Here is a 7,970-nt window from a genome sequence, read left to right as displayed (position 1 = left end):
TGTTCTCTAAATACCCATGATATAATTGTAATAATAAAATTCCATACCTAGTTGCAACACGTGGATGTAAGTCATTTTTGATTGAACCACGTAAATTCTCATATTCTTTATTTTTCTACTAGTGTGTGTGTGTGTGTGTTTATCTGCTTCCGCTTGAACCAACTTTGATTCTATACCTAACAAGTGTATCATAGCCCCTAGCTCGGTTAAGCACACGGTTTAGTCGTAGGAGAGGGAGAGAGCTCATTGAGAGATTTTCCAGTTGTGTCGTTGTCGGCGACGACAACGTGAGTACGACCTGTACTAGACCTCTGAGTATGACCCGTACAAATTTAAACTTTGCACTGTCGGGTGTTTGTTGTTGTTCTGGTGTTTGTTAAATGTTTTACGATTAAGGATTCAGTTTTGGAACCGTGGTTATTCTTCGATCGTATCACTCTCGGGTTTGTAGGAGAAGTCGCCGGTTTGGGTGCTTCGGGTTTATGTTTTCTTTCGGAGGACTGGTTGGTTTTGGGTAAATATTCTCATCTTGGTTTTGTCTTGTTAATTTTGTTGAGTGTTTTGTGATTAAGGTTTGAGTTTTGAACCGTAGTTATTCGCTGGTGTCACTCTCCGGTTTGTAGGAGAAGTCGTCGGTTTGGGTGCTTTGAGTTTAGGTTTTCTTTTGGATGATTGCTTGTTTTCGGGTAAACATTCTCATCTTGGTTTTCTCTTGTTAATCTTTTTTGACTGTTATTCATGGCCGAATAAGAGAAAGTTTTGATTGACAAGTTCAATGGAACTGGCCTTGCATGGTGGAAAATGCAAGTAGTAGCATGGTTTGGTCAAAAAGATTTGGATGTTGTATTGGAGAAAAACTGGATAAGATGGAAAAGGATTCCGGAGCACTTTTGAACTCAAAGGACAAAAAGGCAATAGGGGTGATTACATCGACTTTGACAAGGAGTGTTGCATTTAATATTATGAAGGAAACCACGGCTCATGTGATGATGATAGCTCTATCAAATATGTATGAAAGGCGTTCTGCCGGTAATCAGGTGTTCTTGATGAGATTATTCGTGACTAGGTGTTGGGTTGGTAAAATTCCATAGCTTAACGGTTCTAATTTTGGTAAATTACACGAAGTTGATTTCTAGAATACACTACTTTGTTATGGTTTGTTTTTTGTAGGCTTTGACTGGTTTAAGGTGCATTTTGCAAGTTTATCGACAGTATGAAATAAAGCATGAGAAAACGGGTTTGGAAAGGCATCGTTGACGCCATATCTAGCATCGGCTGCATCTACTTATCACGTTGGACAACATGAATTCACGTCGACACCGTGTAGGCGATGCAAAATCTCGCGTCGTCGAAAATCAGATATGTTTAATATGAACGAATTTCGTGGATTTGACCAAATTTTGACGAATTAAAATGGGGTTTCGCCCCAATTCTAAACTACTTCATTCTCTAACCTTTTTGGAGGGTTTCTAGGAGAGTTTTTGAGTCATCCTATCATCCAATTGAAGAAATCATTACTGAACTCGAAGGATTGAAGATGTTTTCCACCACTATGCTTGGCTAAATCCACCATAATCACTCTTGGGTGTAGAGTTTTATCAGTTTTTAGGTTTTATTCATCCAATCTATGTTTTGAGAAACTATTCATGTAATCGTTTGGTTTGAACAATACAATCCGTATGCTTTGGTATGGTTAATTATGAATTTACTTTGTTGAGAATGTTCTTGCGATATTGACATTGTAAAAGGATAATTGCTAGAGATCTAGATGTGTGTTAGGGTTTAGTCATTATTCTTAATCTATATTGCATATACTTGTCTAAAATTCATATAGTGAAGGATTTTTTGGCATCATTTCGTGTACGATAACGAGTATTGATGTTTTTTGTTGAGAATTGTTTAAACAAATCTGTATAACCGGCATCATTTTGCGTATGATAACGAGTATTGATGCTTTTTGTTGAGAATTGTTTAAACAAATCTTTATGACCAGTTGTTGTTACTAGAACTTATTACTGTAGTGGATGATACCTAATTGCTTGCTAAGACTTGAACCATGGGTGTGATTTATACCCTTACCCTAACGACTATTGATGTTTTTGACTTTTCTTCATAATCAGGCTGAATCCATTGAGCATGAAGGTGACTTGCCATTCTGAAAGAACATGAAGTACATGCTTTCGGTGTATACCCTTACCGTGACCTTGTAGGATATCTGCAAGCACGCTCCCACCGCCCGAGATATTTGGTGGATATTGTTATATCTACATCTATGTTGTACTCCAGAACTAGTGATTTCATGTTGGTCCCGACCTACCAAAGGGCATATCATGATCCAGCTGAAAATAACTTCTACGCTTTAGGTGTAGGTCCAACTAGCGGAGGATCTAGTCGCCAAATCCTTGTATACGAACAAACCCGGTTATGCGGAATCCAACCGGGAAAGCAAACCGAGATTAAGACAGACACGAGACACAGAGATTCAATGTTTAACACACACTTGTATATATGTGAAGAGTTCAGGTACAAGATTACAATATAAAGTTCACACACACTAAAACTCTCTCATAGTTCTCTCGGCTCTGTCTTCTGTCTCACCATGTTCTGTGTCTTCAACTTGCTGCATATATATATAGGCTGGGTTGACGAAACATGCAGCCGACGGAAGTCTCGACGAAACATCCTCAGGTCGAGGAAACATCATGATCCGACGAAACAACTCGACGAAACATCATGGCCGACGAAAGAATAGTGTTTCGTCGAAATCATTATCACCAAGCAGACCTGGTGTTTCATCATGCAGATCTTTCGTCTAACATTCTGGTCTTTCGTCATTCATGCAAATGCATGTCTTTCATCAAGGAGTTTCGTCATATATGAGGGCACATTTTCGTCATTCAGCAAGCAACAAGTTAAGTTATGCATCCTATGACATCATCATGACATCATCATGGTGATGTCATGGTGATGTGTCGGCGGGAAATGGTTCGCGGCTCTTCGTGCTTCGCGTGTCGAACTCTGGGGCGCACGACGGAGGAATGTCGTGACATCGGGCTTGAGCCGAACCTAACCGAGTCGAACCGAAACGAGTCGAACCAAACCGAGTCGAACCGAACCGAGTAACGTCCACATAATATGTATCAACATTAGGGATATTGGGAGTTGCTATCGTTTTCATTTCTTTGTTTTCGCCTGGAGGAGCGCTATTTTTCTATACCATCTATATTTTTGTAGTTCGAATCATACTTGTAGTTGCCTAGGTCTACGAGTAAGGTCTATCCGTCCATCAAGTTCAATATGAACGTGAACATGCATGTTACATTACATTGTAGCTGCCGCGGTATATTGGTGTTTTGCTATTGATGGACATTTAACTGTGTTTACGCATCAATAATCAATAAGGTACCTGCTCATCATTTGAGTACATATTACATGTTTGTAGTTGTATATTTGTGACAATCGTAACATTCTTGATATGATCATTTACTCTTTCAAAATCTCTATTTCCGTGAACCCCCACCTCCACCAAACAAAAAGTGTTGAAATCTGGGTATCTTGAAGAGTGATTGATGACGGGTCAGTGCATTAAGTTCAATTGTAATGAGAAACAAATACAAATCACTCTTATGATCAAGTATAACGTTATTTGAAGACCCCCCAATAGAAATCCTTACATGACTTCATAAAAAATCATGAATTCTTCATTTTTAAGCTTATACTCAGTGAACTTGTTTGCCCTTTACTCCGGCAATAGACATCTTGATCATGAATGTAATGAAACGATATATACCAGATCATGTAAGTAAGATATTCTTCATAGCCACCATAGCTAGGATCTTGGTTTTAAAGTTTGCGCGTCAGGTTGACGCAATAAGGAAACTCCCCAAGGCCTTGTGGCAGCGCTTTGTGGCATCTAGGTCAACACCGGTGAAGATTGGGGTTCGTAGAAGGGTAATACGTAGAAACAACCAAAGGGATGAAGAGATTATGAATCTTTTAGATGATAAAAAAGGCCCAGATGTAAAAAATGAGACAAATTTACATAGGGCAAAGCCTCACGTACGTGAGGCTCTCGCCCATGCCTCACCCCTCGGCTTTTGAGGCCTAAACGTCTCGGAGCGCCTTACGCTTTTTAAAACTAAGGCTAGGATCTTCAAGAGTTTCATCATATTTTGTGTTGATCTTCGAATTAACAAAACTTCATTATAACCTATTGGATGGCGCACTTGGTTCATACCGTCAATGATTTTTTTATGAATGTTGTCATGAAAATAATGTGGCTCAAAACAGAAATGTTGTCATGAAAATAATGTGGCTCAAAACAGAAGGTTAGGTGAGAAATGAAGAATTTGTCAACAAGAAAAGAATATTGAATATCGTGGGCTAAGTCATTAACATATGGAAATAAGAGGGGCATGATAACAATTCCTATGCATATTAGTTATGTCATGGAAACCTCTGTCGTAGACCCACCATATAAGCAGAATGGAAAACTAGTAATGCAAATAGCACCCTTTATTTTGTGCAAAACACTACATTTATACGTTTGATTTTACTTCTAGTTAGTTTCTTTTATCATCTCAAAATGAAAGTACAAGTCATGTCTCCGGGTCCAATTCTTTGTATCCAACAGTCAGCATACAAAGATTGATGAATGAGGCAACTGGACTTGTTTGGCTGAACCTTTCCATGTATTGTGAGTGTCGAGCTCAATGGTCAAGTGATATCTGTTCTTGCTTTGGCTATTAAGTTGGTAACTTATCAGAGTTATTGTTTATTTTTGCTCTCATGAGGATTAACGTGCCCAAAAATAGGTCAAAACAGAATTTCCAAGGTGAGCAATCATTCATTTATCATATTTTCTTGACCCAAGTACATATATCATTTACCTACACTTTAGTCATGCAATCCTCATGAGAGTAAAATAAGCAATAACTTGATAATACCACATTATAGCGAAAGTAAAAATGGAGATCACTTGCCCATGAGGCCGAACACTCTTAATAGCGCGTGGTGTCAACCAAACAAGCCTAGTTACCACATTTTAATCAAATTTGAGTTTTCAATAAAGATGAACGAAGACAATGGAGGATTAAATATTACATGAACCTGTGTCAAAACAATGATAAATGATCTCTATATGTTATATTCTTATGTGATATAGTCATACCATAAAACTACAAACAATTTAACACCATATATTCATAAGCAAAGAAACACGAAATATTTTATTTAAATGTCCAGCACATTGAATCTTGAAATTCGGGTTGTTTTATTTGTGTCAGGGGCGGCTTTCCTTGTGTAAAGATCCAACCCACCTATTGATGACAACGTAACAACCTAACTAACCTAAATAGCTAAGGTAAGTAGGACATTGTATCCATATGGAACATATGGTGAGTATTATAGTCTCGTTTGATAAATAAGAAAATGCAAAAAGGTGTATTGAAGATTGAATTAAACTAAAGCTAAAATGAAACTATGAAGCAAGCAACAAAACATAGTTAGTGTGATAACTTTGTTTAATCGGCTACATAGACATAACTTAATTATCTTGATCTTAGCACTCACGTAGAGCATTGTGATTCATGTGCTTATACACCAAAAGTTTGATCCTTATGCATGATTGGGTGACCCACTATAAACCGTACGTTGAATCAATATTGCGGAATTAATCACACTAGAATGAATACTAATCACATACATATGACTAACATTCGTTTGAATGTTTAAGTTGAATTGTAACCTGTTAACTTGATATGTGACATCTATATTTGAATACTTAATATCCATAACCAATATAATTAAATAACCTTTGGATACGAATTAGAGTAGATTCTACTGGTATTCAACATTTTGTAATTAGTTATAAATGATTTGTTCTCAGTATCGTTTGTTCCCTTTGCCACTTATTTCTTTACTTTTATTTATCGGTCCTCTTTCGTCCAGTTTGTATGCTCCACAATTAATTCGTGAGAATCCACCACCAAAGATAAAAGTTAAAACAAATTAATCCTATTATATTTTTCTCAAATGTGATGACGTTCAACAGTTAAAACAAATTAATCCTATTATATTTTTCTCAAATGTGATGACGTTCAACAGAATTTGGTTTTGGATTTGGATTTTCAACATTTGAATCATCAACTAGTATAATAATTTGTTCTTTTTATCCCTTTAACTTGTTTTCTCTTAAAATTTATAAAATACAAAAGCACCTAATGTTCACAATCGCACACATGTAAGTGTTTTGAGTTTCAAACTTTTAGTTTTCAAATTTAGTTTAATGAAATCCTGCCACAAGTAGGAACATGCTTTGAGTAATAGAATAATAATGTTTCAAGGAATAACCTAGGTACCTAACATGTATCTAGAGTTCGAGGTAGTATAACTATGTAACTTAAGTGAGATCATAATACAAGTCCACAAGTTGTATAATCTACAGGAACGTGCAATGTCATGTGCAATCCTATTGCATGTCAAATGTCGTAAGTTCAAGTCCAAATTCAAGTCTAGGTTCAAGTACGAGTGACAAGCATAACAAATAAATCACAAGCCATACGAATAAGAGATTTAAATTAATAATTTGCAACGCTTTAAGTCAAAATTACAAAAAATAATTTTTCACATGTAAGTGGAAATGGTGAAACCATATGCTTTGGTTTGGTTCGTTGAATTCAAGGAAATTTAAAGGAATTGTAATATGAATTCTGTCAAATAATGTGTTTTGGTTCATGAAATTGTAGGAATTTGAATTTCGATTCTAGTATTAATATGTTTGGTTGCAAAAAGAATTGTAATAGAAATTAATTCCCTTAAATTCCTTTCTTTTGAAGAATTTAAAATTCTTTCAAGTTTTGATAAATTGATCTAGTAGTTAGTTATTTGGTTTCTCTCCTTAAGGTCCTAAGTTCAAATCTCACTAGCATTAGACATCAGTGGTGGCAATGAAGTTTAGAACTAGACCTATCTGTAGGTCGCCAGTTCGAAACCAAGCTGAATCGGGTTTTACCGTAGTGGGCCTTCGGGCTGGCAGGTTTTCCCCGGAATTGGTGGCTCGTGATGCATCCAACTCTAACTGTTATGGAGGAGGGGATGCATTTGCTCATTATGGAGGAGGGGATTCATTTGATCGATTAAGGGCATCTCAGGATGCTTATCCGGTGATTTAGTTGGTCATTCAAAAAAAAAAAAAAATCCTTTCAATATGTAATGTATTTCAATCAAAGTTAACCACTCACTCGTTGCAGATCAAACCCGTATCGCAGCCTACCCGCACTTTCTCAACCCAACCCGATCGACAACGTTTAGAACCAACCCGACCCGCTGCCACCCCACAATATCAAAACACGACCCGCTGCTAACCCAGCACGATCAACTGTCGACCCGCAACATCTCGTCCCAATGCCAATTGGCACCGTCTCAACCGACCTGACCCTCTACTCACCTGAATGTCTCAACCTGACGTGACTTACACTATCTTGACGTAGACACGACCTTTTGCTGACCCTTAATGTCTTGATCCAATGCGGTCTGACGCCAACCCACAACATCACCCACAACATCGACGCCATTTCGCAGTGTCTCAACCCGACTCGACGCTGGCGTACAAGGTCTTGCCCCGACCCAGCCCACCACCATCAACAGTCCGCGTTGGGTTGAGGTCGGCGATCCATGTTGGGTCCAACATTGGGACAAGGTAAGGGTAGTGGAGGGTGGTAGTTCGGGTCGGGGTGGTGGTGGTGGTGGTGTTTGTCGGATCAACATTTCAGATCGAGTCGGTTCGGTCGGGGGCGGTGACGGTGGCCATGGTGGATGCTACAGATGATAGATTTTAATAATTCAATACTATAATTATTGTTTTGTTAATAAAACTAGAACTAAATCCCTGCGTCGCGGGGGCCAATTTTTAATGTGATTTAAGCGTACTGATTTTTTTTTGAAGTTGTTTTTGAAGAGAAAATAATGAG

General features: G+C 37.9%; 1 long non-coding RNA gene across 1 annotated transcript; it reads left to right on the top strand.

Moving 5' to 3' along the window:
• Nucleotides 1–4,502: 4,502 nt before the first annotated feature.
• Nucleotides 4,503–5,948, top strand: LOC110941854. The gene is made up of 2 exons (XR_002594462.2): nt 4,503–4,834; nt 5,286–5,948. It is a non-coding gene; the product is annotated as an uncharacterized LOC110941854 (long non-coding RNA).
• The last annotated feature ends 2,022 nt before the right edge of the window (nt 5,949–7,970 follow it).

The sequence above is a fragment of the Helianthus annuus genome, chromosome 5, assembly GCF_002127325.2.
Source record: "Helianthus annuus cultivar XRQ/B chromosome 5, HanXRQr2.0-SUNRISE, whole genome shotgun sequence".
NCBI lineage: Eukaryota > Viridiplantae > Streptophyta > Magnoliopsida > Asterales > Asteraceae > Helianthus > Helianthus annuus.
This window is presented reverse-complemented; position numbering and strand designations above follow the sequence as displayed.